This window comes from Narcine bancroftii, chromosome 4 (genome assembly GCF_036971445.1).
Source record: "Narcine bancroftii isolate sNarBan1 chromosome 4, sNarBan1.hap1, whole genome shotgun sequence".
Taxonomy (NCBI): domain Eukaryota; kingdom Metazoa; phylum Chordata; class Chondrichthyes; order Torpediniformes; family Narcinidae; genus Narcine; species Narcine bancroftii.
The window spans coordinates 117,298,646-117,316,380 of NC_091472.1; the positions used below are offsets into that span (position 1 = coordinate 117,298,646).

The following is a 17,735-nucleotide window of genomic DNA, read 5'->3' on the forward strand; positions in this document are numbered from 1 at the left end:
TTAGATTTGTCAGTGAAGAGGAGATTTTTTTTCCAATTCGTCCTGACTGTGGTATTCCGATGAGGAAGTCGAAGGATGTAGAGGCATGTGCAGAGCCCCAGGTTTTGGTTTGTATTTTTAAAAAATATTTTATTTTTCATTTTCCATCAATAAAGCAAAGAAACAACACCACTCATTGCTTCAAGATGTACAGGTATCCACCAACAATCTCCATACATTGATGTTTCTCCCCTCCCTCTCCCACCACCCTTTAAAAAGAAAAGAATGGAGAAAGGAAAACACAGGGTGCGGCCTCATTGTTTCCAAAGGACATCTGGGGAGGTAGTGGAGCTGCCTCTTATGTAATTTTTTTTATTAATCTACCTATTGGTAATTTTGTCAGGGTATGGCTACAGTTGTGCTCCCATGTACATCAGATATGGCTGCCGTATTTTAACGAAGGTGCTGTGTTGGTTTCTAAGATTTAATATCAATGCATACCATCAGGGCCATTCCACCCCCTCTATTTACCTGCCTTTTTTTCCTATACACTGTGTACCCTTGGACATTTAGCTCCCAATCACATCCATCATTAAGCCATGTCTCAGTGATGACCACAATGTCATATCTTTTAATCTGTAACTGTACAACAAGGCCATCTACTTTATTTCTAATGCTACGTGCATTTAAGTACAGTACACTTGGACCAGAATCTGTTACTGTTTTTGCTGTATTTCTATTGTACAGCAAATTATTCTGTCTTTTCACCTGCCAGTCCTTTTTGTCATCTTTTCTGTACAGTATCTTTGACTTTTTTCTATTTTCCTCTTTCTTGACCCAAACACCCTGGTTCCCTTCCCCCTGCCAATTTACTTTAAACCCTCCCTAATTAAACTGCCAGGATATTGGTACCATTTGAGTTCAGGTGCATTCCATCCTTTTTGTATAGGTCATACCTCTTCCAAAATAGATCCCAATGATCCAAGAATTTAAAACCCTGTCCCCTTCACCAGTCTCTTAGCCACACATTCATCTGCTTAATTCTGCTATTCTTGCCTCCATTAGCACATGGCATAAGCAGCAGTCCTGAGATCACTGCCCTGGAGATCCTGCTTCTCAATTTTTTTTCCCTAACACCCTGTAATCTTCTTTCAATAGGTCACCAGATGCTGAGAAATCACTTCAGAGGAACTAATTATGTCAGCAGAACTAACGTCAACTTCACGTAAAATATGATTTCCTCACACATCTCCTAGTTCCATCAAAAGCACCCTATTCTACTATGAAAGATGTGTCATTTGCATTTTGTATCTCCCTGTTGAGTAATGAAGCATGCTTATTTGCCCCATCAGTGTATTTTTGTAAACGACAAATTTCCTTCATGGCATCTTCTAATTTAGCTGAGAGATTTGCCACAGAATTTTGTACACATTTATATTCTTCACATTAGCGCTTCAGAAGCAGAGCTTTCATCTCCACTTCTTTCACAATTTCATCCACATATTTGTTCACTCTCTTATTTTCCTGTTTTGCCTCTAGCAATTGATCTTGGGCTTGAACATATCTATTATACAACTCTGTGAGCTTCATTCCAGGCTTCAGAATCTTGGCCACAGCTGCTGCAGTGGGCAACATCACTGCCAGTTCCTCTTCTGAGAGTGTGGCAGCTCCTTTAAGCTTTGTAGTTGAAAGAAGATGGTTTGCATTTTCCAATTCCTTATCATGAAGAGATTCTTCAAGTTGTTTTCGTAAGAGTTCAGATTCTTGTATTGATATACTCTTATCCATTTTTAGAGCCATTTTTTTCAGATGCATCTGAACTCTGTCAACAATCTGTCCACTGTGTCTGACAGATGCTTATTCTGTTCTTCATTCATTATCTCTCTCTGTCAGCCCCTTTTCAGTTCCTAATTCTTTTCTTCAAGCTCTGTCTAATGTCTCAAATGTTTTTCTTTGCTGCCATGCTGCTCTTTGTCAGAGCTGCAATTCGCTGGGTAGTTCAGCTTCTACTTCTGGTAATGTTTCTGCTCACTTCATTGTTTGCTGCAGTTTCTTTTCAGCAAGTTCCAGACTTTCCTGTAATTGTCTATTTTTGTCTCCTTGCTGGTATAAGAAAGCGTCCTTATTTGCAACTCATATTCCAGATTGTCATTCATGTCATGTAATGAGGTTGATTCTCTCTGTATATTAATCCTTTCTTCCATGAATGTTGTGTGCTTATCTTCAGTCTGTGAAGTCACATTGAAAATTCTTTTCATCAGGTCGAGCTCTTCACGAGCTCTCAGCCCTAATATTTGCTGTACTCCTTTCTACAATCAGTAGCTGTGACTTTAGATACCGCCCTTTGTATTTTAAGGTCACTTAGCTTGTCATTTTTAATTTCACAGGATAAATTTTGCACTTTATGGCGAGGCTCTTGTAATCGTCCATAGATAACAGATTAACCTGGGCTCCGGTGTCGAGCTTAATTGGAAGAATACATTCTGTTTTGCCACCAGCAGTCTGTAGTGAATCCACAAAGAATTCCTCCATTTCTTCATCCACTTTCTCTTGGTATCCCCTTCTTTTTAGCACTTTGCAAAATTCTTCTTCTTCCTCCCACATTTATACGAGGACTTTCCATAGGCAGGACACATCTTTGAAATATGTCTACCTCTGCACCTGCTGCATTTGCTGTTTGAGCTTACCACTTTGCTTTGTTGTTGCTTTGGGAAACTCCTGGTGCTCTGTTTTCATTGCATTAACTGTTGTGTCTATCTTGTGCAGCTCCTTAGCTTGTGCTCGTGTGGTTTCTCCTGCCCTACATGTATTCACAGCCTTTTCCAGAGTCAAATCATTTTCATGCAACAGCCTTTCTCTAAGTCCATTATCTGGGTTCCATAAACTATTCTGCCTTTAATGAGCAAATTTTTCAAATCTCCAAATTCACAGGACTTGCTCAGTGTGTGAAACTCGGCTAAGTATTTTTTTTCTTGGAAATAAATACTCCTCAAATTTTGTCATCAGTGTCCAACCTGAAAGCTTTCTCATCAATTTGAAAACTGTTATAGATGTCTAAGGCATCTTCACCCATCATGTTCAGAAACATAGAAACTTTCTGTTTTCCATCGGTCTCTTCCATTCAACCAGTTACTAAACAAATGTTGAATCTGTTTGAAGTGTTTCCAATTATTAGCTCGATTGCTGGTAAACTGCATCGGTGTGGGAGGACTTAAGTTATCCATGCTTATGAACTATTGTCTTCTTTTATTCAGTCAGACATTTCTGACACCATGTAATGCTTGTTCTTTCACGAAGAACGACTTCACGTGGGCTTAACACTTATTTTCCTTGAGCTGCTTCAACTGACTTCCCTTCAGTGACACTTTCAGTTTTCCCCCCAACCACATGCATCTCATGCTGGGAAATGTAATTATTTACACACGTAATAACAGTGATGAGGTTGAAGATGATGTTGGAGACTGGCTTGAAATGCCGTGGTGTAGTCTTAAGGCAGGGTAGATAGGAGGAAGTATCTGAGAGTTGTTGCCTCAGCAAGGTAGAGGTCAGTGCACCAGTCAACAACAGCACCACCCTTATCTGCGGGTTTGATGGTGAGGTTTACTTGTTATTGAGGAGGACAGCCACAGGGGTGCCCTGCACTGCCTGCCTGTTTCCTTTCTGTTTCTTGACTGCCACCCATCTATCCTCCTCTTGGCTCCTAAGTGTGATAAGTGTCCCTATAAACTCCTGTCTATCACCCTCACTCCCTCTCGAATGATCTGGAGTTCATCCAACTCCAGCTCCAATTTCTTAACTCGGCTTGTCAGGAGCTGCAGGTGGATGCACTTCTCGCAGATGAAGTGGTCAGGGATACTGCTGGCTTCTCTGATGACCCACATTTTGCAAGAGGAACATTCCCCTGCCTTGGCTGCCATTCCCATTGTCCATGAATAGAGGAACAAAATACGTGATATTGAAAACCTGCTCTTAACTGTGCCTACCTGCTGAATCCTTTTTTATCGTCGAATACGGTGGCCCTTTTTGACTTCAACTTCTACTATTCCTCACCTCTTACCTATTCTCACCGAAGCCTGTTGAGCAAAGCCTTACCCCACTCTGACGATTACTGCTCTCTCAATGACCACTCCGCTAGCTATACAGTTCCTCACTTTGAAAGGGATACTTAGCTTCTTCCTCCAATCAGTATCCAAAGCTTCTGCTAGTATTTGAGATATTGTCTAATCAAATTGTAGCATAGCTTGAATAAATATATCGAAACCTGTAGTATAACCACGTAATTTCATTACATCTTTCAAATAATATTTTCTATTGTTTTATGATTTGGTTTTTGGGTTGTGAGGAAACTAAATTGCTTCAAGCTCTATCTTATTCTGAAGCTGTTCATATGTAGGAGTAACAACGCTGAGCCATTTGTAAATGAGTAGGATTATATGACTGATGTTTCTTGAAAGAGCAGAGGATATTAATATTATCAAACAATGTTGTTTCCTTCTGTCACTAGTCTCTGTTTAATGTTTCAAGGAATCAGGATCAGGGTGTGGAATGAATTTGTGATATGGACAAGTGAGTCAATTGTGGGTTGGACCCTTTAATTTGTTTAGTTGATCCGCAATTCCTGTTACCAGAATTATGACTAGAGCTTATTTGGATAATTACAATAGATTAAGGCAGGTTGGCCTGCCTTACCAGTGGGTGTGCAGACTCCTGCTGGCAGCCAGCAGGTGAAAAGGAACATGATCTGTCAAATCAGCTGATGGCCCTCTTAATTCAGAGCAGTGAGAGCCAGAGGAACAAGCGTGTTTAATAATTGATACTTACGCTAATAGGTTAATTGCAGTAGCATTCATTCTAATTTGCATTCTTGATCAGCTTCTCACAGTCAGTGTTATTTGGACAGATTTTTCCACCCTTCCTTGCTTTCGTCTCATGCTTGTTCGTTGTAGTGGAGTTAATTGCTGACATTCCCTGAGTCATTCAAAGCATGTTGATTTAATGAAGCCAAGAATGCAACTCACGGGGATTTGAATGGTGCATATGCTGTTTGTTTATGGAGGAAACCTTTGTGGTGTAATGGTGGCCAGCTGGTTGCTGCCATTATTTATAGAATACTAGAGGTGGGAGACATTGAATGAAATTATAAAATAAAAAATAATACTAACTTTTCACATATGTTGCTCTGCCTGCAAATGTTCCACTATGGGTTAGATCATCTATCACTCAATTTTTAGAAAAATTATTGTTTCTAAGTTGTGTATTTGGAAAGAACTTGGGTTTTGTAACAAAATTAAGCATCTTTTTGATGATAAAATGGAGCAGTAATACATGGTTTATACAACTGTTTTGTTCTGCTTCAATTATATTAAAAAACGTTTTTTTTTCTGAATTATATGCTTTGCTCTCCTAGTTAGTTGCAGACATGCCCTCACTCAGACTTAGCCTGTGTTTCTCCTTTTTCACTATTGGGAACATGAAGGCCTTTTCACACCGCAGTGTAAAATGAAGATTTTTTGGAAAATTTCCGGGGAACCCTCCCATGAACCTGTGGTGTGAAAAGGTCAGCCTGGGAATTTTAAACAGATCCATGGCCCTACCTACTAGGTAGGGCTGTGGCCCCTGGAAATTTTCCCAGACCATCCTCTAACTGCGATCCAAAAGGCAAATGGCCCCCAGGGGAAGAACCGTGTCGTCAGCACTTGCGTACTATGTCATGTAGGTAATTAAAATTAAAAGATACCTACCTCCTGAAACAGGAGGCACATCGTGACAGCAACACAATGTGTCCACGTTAATCAGAATCCCTCACGCAGCTGGTTAGAGCGGTTCCAGGTGTGAGAGGGATTATAGGAAACAAAGTTGACCATTCATCCAGCATTGTGCTTACCGTCGTGACATGCCGAAGCACGAGGGGGGAAGGGAGCTAGCAAGCGGGTGGGCGATGGATGGACAGACAGGGAGTGAACTTGCTCTTACTCCTGTGAGATATTACATAGGTTGGGAATGGGACTCCTCAAATTGCCGAGGAGGGCAAATTCACGGAATTTAGCCCACAGTGTGAAAGGCCCAGGAGGTCCTGAATTCCTGGGAATTTCACCAGAAAAACGTAGGGTCACCGCTCACCTGCAGTGTGAAAACAGCTACTGGATTGCATTCCTGTTTAATATTCCTTTGACTGCTCTTAGACTGCCTTGGTTTTTGTATTGAATTTGAAGTGCGAATGACTCTGATATGACCCATTGTCAAATTCTGATATTATGTAGTTTGCAGACTGGTGTATAGTAATAGATGACACTTAACTTAGGGTTTGCATTTACTTTTAACACTAGCCCATTTCACATTGGCAAACCATTAAATGACGATTTGACTAACCATTTAGAAAAACCAGTAGCGTTGTTCACACTGGACCAAGGGAAAACAGATCTGAGCGTCCTTTCACACTGCCTACCTGGTAGTGCACAGCAAAGGGGCACTTATCCTCCAGCGGAGACGTCCTGAGTGACGCATCAAGCAATAGCAGACCTGCCCTCTCAGAATTTCTGTGTGGCAGAGAAACCCCTCCATGAGTGCTCCGTGCATACAGGCCTTTCATTAAGCAAGGCACACTGGGACACAGGGGCTTTAAAGGAAAAGGCGGCTAGTTGCTTGCCTGCACACAGTCTCTCTCACTCCCTCTCTGACTCTCCCTCCCTCCCCATCCTTTCTCCCCATCTTTCTCTCCCTTCCCTCTGTCTCTCACTTATATCTATATCTATCCTTGATTGTTGTATGCACCTACTTCATTGTGTGTGTGCATGTATTTCATCCCTGTTGCGACTTTCCCATGCTTGCTATAAATTGTGCGTGTATGTGTTTTATTGTTGCTACCACGTTTTAACAGTCCTTTATAAATTGTACGTGTATTTTCCCATGCTCTTATTCATGTGTGTTTTATTCTTGCTATGATTTTCTGATACTGGCGTAGGTTTATATAGGTTGGCACAACATCATGGGTTGACGGGCTCATACTGTGCTGTACATAATGCTTAACTATGTTTTAATTAAGTTTGAAAAATTTTGTTTAAATACAAGATCATAATACACTGGTCAGTATCGCAAATTTAGTAAATTGAATACAAAGTTTATATCTTTTTAAATTAGTGTTATTTGTATATCTACTCTGTACTCTCAAAATTTCTTCTTTGAATATTCTCCATTTTTCATTTATATCCTTTCCTGAAAAAAATCATGTCCCACTCAATACTCCCCAAAGAATATCTTTTGTTTCCTTCACATTCCTGCATGTATGCAAAAACGTCGTCAACGCATCACTAAATGGATCCGATGTACTGGGTGTCCCGTTCACATTGGGCGACCTGGTATGCCAAATCCAAATGGATCGGCAATTGAAACAGATTCCCTTGGAGTGAAGGATTCTTGGAATTTTAATTGGAAAGTAAAACTACAGTAAAAAGCAGTTAAAATAATTTTATCTTTGGTTTGCAAAAATTCAAAGGGAAATGTTTCACCTTGTCTAATCTGTAGTAAAGAATTTAAGCAGTTCTTGAAGGTTAAACATTTTCAGCAAGAAGCAAACTACTGGCAACAGAACTAAAAATGCCAAGTTATTAAAGGAAAAGGCGATGACTTAGAAGTGGGGATGAGGTCCTGAAACAGGAATACATAGAATTAGGCAGGAAGTTAATAAACAGGACCTCTAAGGTAGTAATCTCTGGATTGCTGCCAGTGCCACGCGCTAAAGAGGGTAGTAATAGGAGGATATGGAGGATGAATGCATGGCTAAAGAGCTGGTGCAGGGGGCAGGGGATAAGATTTTTGGATCATTGAGATCTCTTCTGGGGAAAGTCAGACCTGTACAAAAGGGACGGACTCCACTTGAACTGGAGGGGGACCAATATCCTGGCAAGCAGATTTGCTAGAGCTGTGGGGGAGGGTTTAAACTAGTTTGGCAGGGGTGTGGGGAGCAGAGTTTGCGAGCACTGTCTAGGGTGCATGGTCACCTAGTTAAGAATGATAAAGGTAACAAAGGAAGGATGGAGGTTAAGGTAAAGGGTAGAATGGGGAATATATGTGAGGGTCATTCTCTGAAATGTGTGTACTTTAATGCAAGAAGCATAATGAACAAGATGAGCTTAGAGCATGGATTGGCACTTGGAATCATGATGTTGTGGCAATTAGTGAGATCTGGTTACAAGAGGTTCAGGACTGGCAACTAAATATTATTCCAGAATACAAATGTTTTAGATGTGATAGAACAGGGGATAAAAAAGGGGGAGGAGTGTTCTGCTTGTTAAGGAGGACATTACTGCCGTGAGGTGGCAGGATGGTTTGGAGGGATCATCCAGTGAGGCTGTTTGGGTGGAATTGAGGGGTGGAGGAGGCATATTATAGACCACCAAATGGGCCAAGAAAATTGGAAGAACAAATTTGTAAGGAGATACCATATATGTGTAATAAACATAAGGTAGTGATCATGGGAGATTTTAACTTCCCTCACATTGATTGGGATACCCATACAGTAAGAGGGCTGGATGGGCTAGAGTTGGTCATATGTGTGCAAGATAGTTTTCTTAATCAATACGTAGAGGAACCGACTCTGGACAGTGTAATGCTGGATCTCCTGTTAGGGAATGAGATATGTCAGGTGTCTGAGGTTAATGTTGGAGAACAAATTGGGTCTAGTGATCACAACTCTATTAGTTTTAGGGTAGTTTTAGGGAAGAGCAAAGAAGGGCCTAAAGTTGAAGTTCTGGATTGGAGAAAAACAAATTTCGAAGGAATGAGAATGGCTTTGGGGAGTATTGAGTGGGACATGATTTTTTTCAGGAAAGGATATAAATGAAAAATGGAGAATATTCAAAGAAGAAATTTTGAGAGTACAGAGTAGATATGTCCCAGTGAGGATCAAAGGAAAGGCTGGAAGTCATAGGGAGCCTTGGTTTTCGAGGAATATTAGAAATTTGGTTAGGAGAAAGAGGGAGGTGTACAAGAGGTATAAAGAGCAGGGTGATGAGAAATTGAAAGAGGACTACAAAGAGTGTAGAAAAAATCTTAAGAAAATGATTAGAAAGGCCAAAAAGAGGCACGAAGAGGCTTTGGCAGGCAGAGTAAAAATAAATCCAAAGGGTTTCTATAGGTACATTAAAAGTAAAAGATTAGTGAGGGATAAAATTGGACCCCTTGTAGATAGGGAGGGTAGGCTATGTGAAAAGTCAGAGGAGATGGGGGAAATTTTAAATGATTTCTTTACCTCAGTATTCACTAGGGAAAAAAAATTGTACCAGTTGAAGTAAAGAAAAATAGCGCGGAGGTCATGAATCATATAAGGATAACTGAGGAGGTAGTGATGGCAGTGTTAAAAAAGATAAAGGTGGACAAATCTCTGGGTCCGGACAATGTATTCCCAAGGACACTCAGGGAGACTAGTGTACAGATAGTGGGGCCATTAACAGATATTTAGGATGTCACTGGTCACAGAGGTAGTGCCAGAGGATTGGAGGGAGGCTCATGTTGTTCCGCTGTTTAAGGGTCCAAATGTAAGCCAGGAAATTATAGACCTGTGAGTCTGACATCTGTGGTGGGTAAGTTGATGGAAAGTGTTCTGAGGGATGGCATTTACAAATATTTGGAAGAACAGGGATTGATAGGAAGTAGTCAGCATGATTTTGTCAGGGGTAGATCATGCTTAATAAACCTTATAGAGTTTTTCGAGGGAGTTACAAAAATATTGATGAAGGGAAGGCTGTGGATATTGTCTATTTAGACTTTAGTAAAGCTTTTGACAAAGTTCCCCACAGGAGGCTAAGAAAAAAGGTGGAGGCATTAGGTATAAATAAGGAGATAGTGAAATGGATTCAGCAATGGTTGGATGGGAGGTGTCAGAGAGTACTAGTAGAAAATTGTTTGTCTAATTGGAGGCTGGTGACTAGTGGAGTTCCTCAGGGATCGGTCCTGGGTCCTCTATTGTTTGTTATATATATATATATTAATGATCTGGAAGAAGGGGTGGTAAATTGGATAAGTAAGTTTGCAGATGATATAAAGATTGGTGGTATTGTGGATAGTGAGGAAGATTACCGTAGTTTAAAAAGAGATATAGGAAAGTTAGAGGAGTGGGCTGAGAAATGGCTGATGGAATTTAATACGGATCAGTGTGAAGTGTTGCATTTTGGAAAGGCAAATCTAAATAGGTCATATACATTGAATGGTAGACAATTGAGGAGTGCAGAGCAACAAAGGGATTTAGGAGTTATGGTAAATAGTTGATACTCAGGTAGATAGAGTGGTGAAGAAGGCATTTGGAATGTTGGCCTTCATAAATCGGAGTATTGAATTCAAGAGTTGGGATGTTATGATGAAATTGTACAAAGCACTGGTGAGGCCAAGTTTGGAATACTATGTGCAGTTTTGGTCACAGAATTATAGGAAGGATATAAACAAAATAGAGAGAGTGCAGAGAAGGTTCACAAGAATGTTGACAGGATGTCAGGGTTTGAGTTACAGAGAAAGATTGAGCAGCCTGGGGCTTTTTTCTCTGGATCGTAGAAGATTGAGGGGGGATTTGATGGAGGTGTTCAAGATTTTAAAAGGGACAGAGAGAGTCAACGTGGATAGGTTTTTTCAATAAAGAGTGGGGAATATTCAAACCAGAGGCCATGGTTTGAGATTGCAGGGGGAAAATTATAAGGGGAACATGAGGGGAAATTTCTTCATGCAAAGGGTGGTTGGGATGTGGAATAAGCTTCCGGCAGAGGTTGTTGAAGCAAGGACGTTATTTACATTTAAGGAAAGACTGGATAATTACATGGAGGGGAGAGGATTGGAGGGGTATGGACCAGGTGCTGGTCAGTGGGACTAGGAGGGTGGGGATTTGTTCTGTGCTGTATATGGTTATATGGTTATAATTGGAAAGATACAGTCAGCTGGGGAACTCCTATTCCCAGCTACTGGTATATGGTGCTTTGAGATTAAAGTACCATAGTAAACATTGGATGGCAACTCATTTGGTAATTTGAATATTTAATCTGCATTGGAATGGAGGTTCTCATCTATTCTGCATAGCTCTGAACCAAGTGGTTTCATAAAGAAAATTTGGTTGCTTGTCCCCAAATTTCCTTGAATCCTTTGTTTCTCAATGCTTTATTCCTGCTCAGATGTAGCTTTGCGGGAAATGGCATAATGCCTTTGAGAGAAACAGAAACTTTGCATCACCTTCCACTAGGGTTTCTGTTATGGAGTATCCGCAGCTATGAGGAAATTTTTATCTTCTCTTTACACTTATATCACCGTTGTGTATTATGTCAAAAATGAGGCCAACACTGTTTAATGTTATGTTTTGGCAGCATTATTGTCTCCGAATCTAATTGTATGTTTAATTTTTACTCCATTTTAATTGAACTATCTGAAGGATGGGTAGAGTCAGAGGAGCTTCACCTGGATATTTTCAGGATTGGAGGATTTTAATTATAGGGAGATAAATGGGGTTTGTTTTCCTCAAAGTGAAGGAGGCTGAATGGATGCCTCTGATAGATGTTTATCAAATTATAGATAAGGTTGATAGTTGGAAAGGTTTTTCCATGGTCAGGGTATCGATAAATGTTTAAAGCAAAAGGAATTTTAAAAGGATAAAGTTTGTTTCTTTTTTTAAGATTAACTTGTTAAATATGGGTTTAATTATGGTTATATGAGATCATATAATTAAATTTACCCTTTGTTTCAGCCAAGGGATTATCTAATGTAGTTTATTTGTTTTCTATTCAGAATTATTTTTAGGAAATATTGTTAAATAAACAAATATGGATAGGTTTTTTAATTTACATTTATATTAATTTGTGATATAAAATAAATAAATAAATATATATATACACACACACACACACACACACGATATGGTATATATATGTGTTATATTAGAAAACTTTATGTAGCGTTTAGGTGTTAAACTCAATAAAAATATTTTAAAAAGAGGGAAAAGTTTGTCATGAATTTGGTGTGCTCCATAATATAATCTAATTTGCATTCCAGGAGAAAAAGGTGGAAGAGCAACATTGTTAGAAGTGCCAGGATGATGCTTGACATTAGTTTTATACATTACAGTGTTTGAATTAGTAACTGCACTGTAGGGGCTGAGCACTGTAATCAGCAGCCACAAGAATGGTGCAAGAAATACAGGGTTGTTGTTATGGGCAGCTTCAACTTCCCTAATATTGACTGGAACTTCCTGACTGCAAGAGGGATAAATGGAACTAAATTTGTCAGTTGTGAACACAGTATGTGGACCAGCTGATGAGAGGAGAGGCCATACTGGATCTAATTCTGGATAATGAACCTAGGTGGGTGGCGAACCTCTCGGTGGGTGAGCATTTTGGTGAGAATGGCCACAACTCTCTGACCTTTAGCATACTATAGATAAGAATTAAAAGCAGACAAAATAGAAAGAGTTTAATTGGGGAAGAACTAATTACAATGGAATGAGGCAGGAACTAGCGAGAGTAAATTGGAAACAGATGTTCAAAGGTGAAAATACAGAACTAATGTGGACCACTTATGCTGGCTTCAGGATAGCTTTGTCCAAATGGGATGGGGAAAAGAAGGTAGGAAAATGGAATCGTGGTTGACGAAACAGGTAAGGCAGCTAGTCAAGAGGAAGAAAGAAGCATACATTAGATATAGGAAGCTGGAAACAGGAAGAGCTCATGAGAAATATATGTTAGCCAGAATGGATCTTAAGAAAGAACTTATTAGGAGGCTTGAAGGAGGCATGAAAAGGCCTTGGCATGTAGGATTAAAAAGAACTCCAAAGGATGAAGAGAGTGAAGGTGGGGCCACTAAAGGATATAGAAGGCAACATGTGCCTAGAGGTGGAGGAGGTCCGAAATGAATACTTTGGTTCAGTATTCACAAGAGAAAAGGGCCTGGATCAGGGTGAGGTTGGAATTGAATAGGCTTGTGTTCTGGACATTGTAGAGATTAAGGAAGAGGAAGTGTTGGATCTTCTTAAAAACATTAAGATTGATAGGTCCCCAGGGCTGGATGCGATATACCCCAGGTTACTGTGGGAATTGAGGGAAGAGATAGCTGGAGCAGTGGCCTTGATTTTTAAGTCCTCTTTGGCCATAGGGGAGGTACCAGAGGATTAGAGAATGGAAAATATGTCCCCTTGATTAAAAAATTTATAGGGAAAATCCTGGGAATTATAGACTGGTGATATTACATCAGTAGTGTGCAAACTACTGGAGAACATTCTTAAGGATAGGCTCTATGAGCATTTGGAGAAGTACAGTCTACTCAAAGATAGTCAGCATGGCTTTGTGAAGGGAAGATCATGCCTCATGAGCCTAATTGAGTTTTTTGAGGAGGTAACAAAGGAAATTGATGAGGGTTGGGCAGTAGATATGGTCTATATGGATTTTAGTAAGACATTTGACAAGGTCCCCCATGAAAGGCTTGGCTGTGTGGATAAAAAATAGGCTTGCATATACTAATCTCTGAGATTAGTAGTGGAAAGAAAGTATTCTGCCTGGAGTTCAGTGATTATTGGAGTACAGCAAGGATCTGTACTGGGACTCCTTCTCTTTGTGATCTTTATAAATGACCTGGATGAAGAAGCAAAAGGATGGGTCAGTAAGTTTGCGGACGATATGATTGTTAAAGGAGTTGTGAGTGGTGCTGAAAGTTGTGGGTTACAAGGCGATATAGACAAGATGCAGAGTTGGTCAGAAAAGTGGCAGATGGTGTTCAATCCGAATAAGTGTAAGGAAGGACAACCCAGAAGGGTGAGGTCAGGGTTAATGGTTAGTTACTTAGGTGTATGGATGAACAGGGGGACCGTAGGGTCCGAATCCATCCATGCTTAAGGTTGCCGTGAAGGTTGATAGGATAGTTAAGAAAGCCTATGGGATGTTGGGCTTCACTAATAGGGGGATAGAGTTCAGGAGTCGAGAGGTCACATTGCAACTCTACAAATCTCTGATGAGACCACACTTGGAGTACTGTGTTCAGTTCTGGTCACCTCATTATAGGAAAGACAAGGAAGCTATGTGGAGGGTGCAAACGAGATTTAACAGGATGTTGCCTGGATTAGAAATTAATGCTGATGAGGCAAGTTTAGCAGAGCTGGGACTTTTTTCTTTGGAGCATGGAAGGATGAGAGGAGACTAAGTAGGGGTCTACAAGATTATGAGAGGCATAGATTGGTGGACAGCTAGAACCCTTTTCCCAGGGCAGGAATAGTAAAAACTGGAGGATGTATAGAAAGTGAAGGGAGGGAGACATCGGGGTTTTTTTTTTACATCGAGAGTTGTGGGTGCCCGGAATGCCTTACCAGAGATGGTGGTGGAGGCAGAAACATTAGGGGCATTTAAGAAATTCCTATGCACGTGGATGGGGGAAAAAAGAGGGTTACAGGGTAGGGAGGGTTTACTTTTTAAAAGGCATATATGGGTCGGCTCAACATCAAGGGCCAAAGGGCCTGTATAATTGTGTAGTTTTCTGTGTTCGCACCCTGATGCCTTCTTGATCATTGTAGGGGACCTTAACCAGGACAACCTGAGAAGTCTCTTACAAACAATCACCAACCCATTATTTGCAAAACCAGAAGAGCCAACATACTTGACCACTGCTACTCCACCATAGAGAAGCCCTAATTAAGTCATCCCATACCCACACCAACAAGTCAGATCACCTGGTTGTACTACTCCTGGCATACAAGCAGAGACTGAGGACTGCAGCACAAGTAGTTAAGATATTGAAAGTATGGTCAAGGGAGGAAATGGCTGGACCATATTGAAGAACTCATCATCAAACATGAATGATTATGCCATAATTGTCACTGACTTCATCAGGACTTATGTGAATGAATATATGCCCATGTGCACATACTGTGAGTACCCCAACCAAAAAATGGATGAATCAAAAGATTTGCAACCTGAGGGTGAAGTTGATGGTGTTTTAGAACGGTGATCCAGATCTCTACAGGGAGACCAGGTATGACATATGGGAAGTTATCTTAGCTGAAAAGAGGCAATTATAAGGGAAGCTAGAAACAAAGTCAGATACCAGTTATGGCAGGTCACGCAGGCCATTACATCCTAAAAGGCAATGTCTAATATCATAAATGGCTGTGATGTTTCACTGTCCGATGAGCTGAACACCTTTTATGCTTGTTTTGAAAAGGAAGTTCAATATACCAATGAAAACCACTGCACATACTGGTGACCCTCTGATATCTGTCTCTGAGGCCACTGTCAGAACATCTTTCAAGAGGGTGAACCCTTGCAAGGCATCAAGTCCTGATGGCGAATCTGGCAGGGTACTAAAAATCTGTGGCAGCCAACTGTTCACAGACATTTTTATTCTCTCATTGCAGTTTCCCACCTTCTTCAAGACAGAGTGAGCTGTCTCAATGACTGCTACCCAATAGAACTTGTATCTACTGTGATGAATGCTTTGAGAGGTTGGTCATGGCCCATACCCAAGTAAAAAATTTGGACCCACTGCAATTCTCCTACATCCGCAATTGCCCCAAAGCGGATGCAATCTCACTGGCACTTCACTTAGCCTGAATCACCTAGACTACAGCAACAAGCTTCAAAATCTGTCCCTCTGCACCCCCTTCTGCATCTGGATCTTGATTTCCTCATCAGAAGTAAGTCAGTATGAATCGGAAACAACATCTCCTCCTCTCTGACAATCAATGCAGGCGCATCTTAAGAATGTGTATTTAGCCCATTGCTCTACTCTCTCTAAACCCATGACTATGTGGCCAGGCACAATTAAAATGCCATCTACAAATTTGCCAGTGACATCACAGTTGTCAGAAAAATCAAAGATGGCAATGAGGAAGCGTACAGGAGTGAGGTAGATCAACTCGTTGAATGGTGTTTCAATAACAGCTTTGCACTCAACATTAGCAAAACTAATCGAACAGTCAGCAGTGGAAAGGGTAAAGAACTTCAAATAACTGGGTGTCAACATTTCTGAAGATCTATCTTGGTGCCTTCATGTTGATGAAGAAGGCTTGCTAGTGGCTATACTTCAGGAGGAGTTTGAGGAGATTTGGTTGTCACAAAGACTCTTGAAAATGTGTACAAGTATTCCATGGAGAACATTCTGACTTGTTGCATCACTGTCTGGTATGGAGATGCCAATGCACTTGACAGAAAAAGACTACAGAGAGTTGTGAATTTAGCCATCACCTTCAAGGGCATCAGTCTTCACTCCATCGAGGACATCTACAAGAGACAATGTGGCGATGTCTCAAGAAAGAAGTCTCGATCCCCAAGGATCATCACCACCAGCAATGCCCTCTTCACACTGCTACCATCAGGATGGAGATACAGGAGCCAGAAGATGAACACCCAGTGGTACATAAACAGCTTCTTTCCCTTTGCCATCAGATTTGTGAATGCACAATGAACTACTGACATTATCTCACTTTCTCTTCTTTGTGCGCTAATTTGTTTTTTTTAAATGGAATTTATAGCAATTTTGTATCTGTAACACTGCACAAAACAAATTTCCAGACACATGTTCATGACAATAAATTCTGATTTTGCATGCTCTCCTTATGTTCTCCCTGAAACAAAACTATCTCGTCAGTGCTTTGTTGGTTTTTGTTAAATGTGATTTTTGGTTAACACCCCCGTCCCAACCTGTGAGACCTGGCAAATTACTGTATGCTTAAACAATTTTACTAGGCATCTATTATAGATCTAGAACATAGAATATAGACCAGTACAGGCCTTTCAGCCCACTATGTTGTGCTTATCTATCTGTTGAAATTATCACAGTTTTATTTTCATTCAAATGAAATTGAGTTTACTCACTGTGATAAAAACACACAGTGTTCATAGGAGGTAAAGATATACTACTGATATAGCCCTTCTTCCAGGTATAAGCAAAGAACAGGAAGGCATTAGATTAAAGGCTGAATAATGACAAGGGGAGGAAACCAGCTTGGGCATCACAGTTAGCACAACCATTAGTGCAATGCCGTTACAGCGCAAGCGATCGGGACTGGATTTTGAATCCCACACTGACTGTAAGGAGTTTGTTCATTCTCCCCATGTCTGCGTGGGTTTTCCCTGCGGGCACCAGTTTCCTCCCACTTTTCAAAACAAACTGGGGGTTGTAGGTTAATTGGGTGGCACGGGCTCATGGGCTAAAATAGCCTGTTTCCGTGATGTATGTCTAAATTTGAAAAGATTTTTTAAAATGTAAAGTTTAAAGGTGTTAATTGAATATGATAAGAGGAAAGGTGAGAATTGATTTTGGCTTTGTGAAAGGAAAAAGGAAAGAGAGAGACAGCTGGAGAAAAGGTGACAGGGAAGAAGTGGGGGGGGTGGGTGGGTTTAATGGAAACCAAATAAGTCGACGTTAATGCCATCTGGTTGGAGGATGCCCAGATGGAAAATGAGGTGTTGTTCCTCCAATTTGCAGGTGGTCTCAGTCTGGCACTGCATGAGAACATGGACAAAGACATGTCAGCAAAGAAATTGGCTGGGAAATTGAAAATGGTGGCCACTGGGAGATCCACACTATTGCAGCAGACAGAGCTGAGGTACTCAATAAAGTGATCTCCCAGTCTGTGCCCAGTCTCTACGATGTAGAGAAGGCCATAATGGGAACACTGGATACAATAGATAACCCCTGCAGATTCACGTGAAATGTTGCTTTACTTGGAAAGACTGTTTCGGGTCCCAAATGGCGGTGAGGGAGGAGGTGTGGGCATAAGTGGAGCATCTCCTGTTTTCACATGG

At 40.8% G+C, this 17,735-nt stretch overlaps 1 protein-coding gene across 20 annotated transcripts in view; it reads left to right on the top strand.

Moving 5' to 3' along the window:
* fbrsl1 (fibrosin-like 1) overlaps positions 1-17,735 on the top strand; it is an 898,034-nt gene that overhangs the window by 351,683 nt on the left and 528,616 nt on the right. The window lies entirely within an intron of this gene.